The following is a 2,610-nucleotide window of genomic DNA, read 5'->3' on the forward strand; positions in this document are numbered from 1 at the left end:
CTCTCTCTCTCTCTCTCTCCCCCTCTTCTTCCTCTCTTCTCCCCTTTTCTCTCTCTTCCTTTCTCTCTGTCTCTTCTCTCTCTCTGTCTCTCTCTGTCTCTGCTCCGTCTCTGTGCTCTGTCTCTCGTCTCTGGTCCCCTTTTTCTCTGTCTCTGTCTCGTCTTTTCTTTTTTCTTTTTCTTTTTCTCTCCCTCTTTCCTTTTCTTTCCCCCCCTTTTTTCTTTTCCCCCTCTTTTTCTTTCCCTTCTCTTCTTCCCCCTCTTTTTCTCTCTCTCTTTTTCCCCTCTCTTTTCCCCTCTCTCTTCCCTCTCTCTCTCTCTCTCTCCTTTTCCTCCTCTCTCTCTTTCTCTCTCTCTCCTCTCTCTTTCTCTCTCTCTCTCCTCTCTCTCTCACTCTCTCCTCTCTCTCTCTCTCCTCTCATCCTCTTCCTTTCTCTCTCTCTCCTTCTTTTCTCTCTCTCTCTCTCTCTTTTTCCTCTCTCTCTCTTTCCTTTCTCTCTCTCTTTCCTTTCTCTCCCCTCTCTTTCCTTCTCTCTCTCTTTCCTTCTCTCTCTCTTTCCTCTCTCTCTCTTTTCCTCTCTCTCTCTTTCCCTCTCTCTCTTCTCTCTCTCTCTCTCTCTCTCTTATTCTCTCTCTCCTGTCTCTCTCTATCTCTTTCTCTTGCTGTCCCTCCCCCCCCATCCCTACATATCTCCCACCCTCCTGCCCTCCCTTCCCTCCCACCCTCCCTTCCCTCCTGCCCTCCCTTCCCTCCTTTCCTTGGTGATGAGTCAGTGAACTTTTAAAGGGTTTCCCGTTGGACTGAGCTTTAACTCAGGTGACTCATGCCTTGTTTCAAAGGGAAGGATATCATTTGCACTGTTCCTGTTTTATGGTAAGAAACAAAGAGAGAGGTACATGTGTGTGTTTGATTTTCCCCAAACACTTTGTCATCATCATTATCATTATTATTATCACTGTCCTCTCACCATGATCACCAGTATATTCACAATCAGTATTATCATCATTGTTGTTGCCATATTCATCACCATGATCACCAGCATAATCACCAATATATTCGCCATCACTATGACCATAATCACCAATATAACCATCATCACCATCAACACCACAGCAACACCAATATTATCATTATCATCAATGCTAACATCATCACCACCACATCACCATCATCACTAACATCATCAACACCATCACCAACACCATCAACACCAACATCATCACCAACACCATCAACACCAACATCATTACCAACACTATCAACACCAACATCATTACCAACACTATCAACACCAACATCATCACAACCACCATCTTCATCACTTATCATGATAAAATCCTCATCTTCATCCAAAATCATTATTCCCATAGCTTTTGTCATCCTCTTTAGCATTATTCTGACTGTTCTTGCGATTGCCTTGACCCCCAGCACTGCCGGGCCCCCACCAACCCCCTCAGCATCATTTCTCATCTTTAATTTTAATTGGAGAGGGAGATGCTGAACCCTACGTTTTCCCCTTTAGGCTGAACCAGTGATGGCCGTAGACATTGAGGCCGCTGCCAAAGGAGCCGGAATCGGGGAAAAAGAAGCATAAAGGCCCCAAGGGGGGGAAGAGACACAAGGACAGCGACAAGCCCAACATCTCGTACCCGACGAACTTTGAGCACACCATCCATGTTGGCTTTGATGCTTGCACCGGCGAGTTTACGGTGAGTTGGGCAATAGAGTGTTGGCCTCTGTTTTTTTTTTGTTTTTTGTTTTTGTTTGGAGGCTTGTTTCCCCTTGTGGCGGAACTAAGGAGGGGAAAGGGATGCCCTGACGAGATGTGTACCTCGTTTTCATTGCACTTACGAGTAATGAGGTGATGAAATACTGGGACATGTAGGGTTTTTAAGTATTTATTGCTTTTTGTTGTTGTTGTATTTGTTATTATTGTTGTCAGTATTATTATTATTGTTATTATTATTGTTATTATTATTATTATTATTATTATTATTATTATTATTATTATTATTATTATTATTGTTAGTATTATTATTATTCATGATAAATGGTAGAAAAGCTTATGATATGACTGGTTATTTTATAATTTATTAATATTACTTTTAAACAAAAGAATGTATGAAAATTGTATAATATATTCATAAGTTTTAAAATCATATTAAGTGTTAAACATAAATATTACAGTGTGTAATTTTATCTTCAAACTGTAGAGAAATGTAATATATGTAAAATTTAGATTGGGAATGATTTTTTTTGTAGTTAGTATTGTATTAGTAGTATATACTAAATCAAATTTCTACCTTAGAGATTGTTATACTTTTCCCGAATGTGTGGTTGTGCGCATTTATGTGTGTTTGTTCATGTTTATGAGTGTCTAATGTGTGTATGTGAGTACTTTTTTGTGTGTGTGTGTGTGTGTGTGTGTGTGGGGTGTTTTTTTGATGTATTATGTAGGGATGATGTAATGTAATGATATTTATGTATATATATATTTATATTATAATATATATATATATATTATATATTTTAAAAAACATATATAATAATATATATATATTAAAAATATATTTTAAAGTTATATATATTATTTATATTTATATTTTCATT

At 38.1% G+C, this 2,610-nt stretch overlaps 1 protein-coding gene across 1 annotated transcript in view; it reads left to right on the plus strand.

Annotated features, from left to right (window-relative positions):
* LOC119576823 (serine/threonine-protein kinase PAK 2-like) overlaps positions 1 to 2,610 on the plus strand; it is a gene marked incomplete in the record, with an annotated part of 20,277 nt that overhangs the window by 9,311 nt on the left and 8,356 nt on the right.

This window comes from Penaeus monodon, chromosome 1 (genome assembly GCF_015228065.2).
Source record: "Penaeus monodon isolate SGIC_2016 chromosome 1, NSTDA_Pmon_1, whole genome shotgun sequence".
In the NCBI taxonomy this organism is placed as follows: domain Eukaryota; kingdom Metazoa; phylum Arthropoda; class Malacostraca; order Decapoda; family Penaeidae; genus Penaeus; species Penaeus monodon.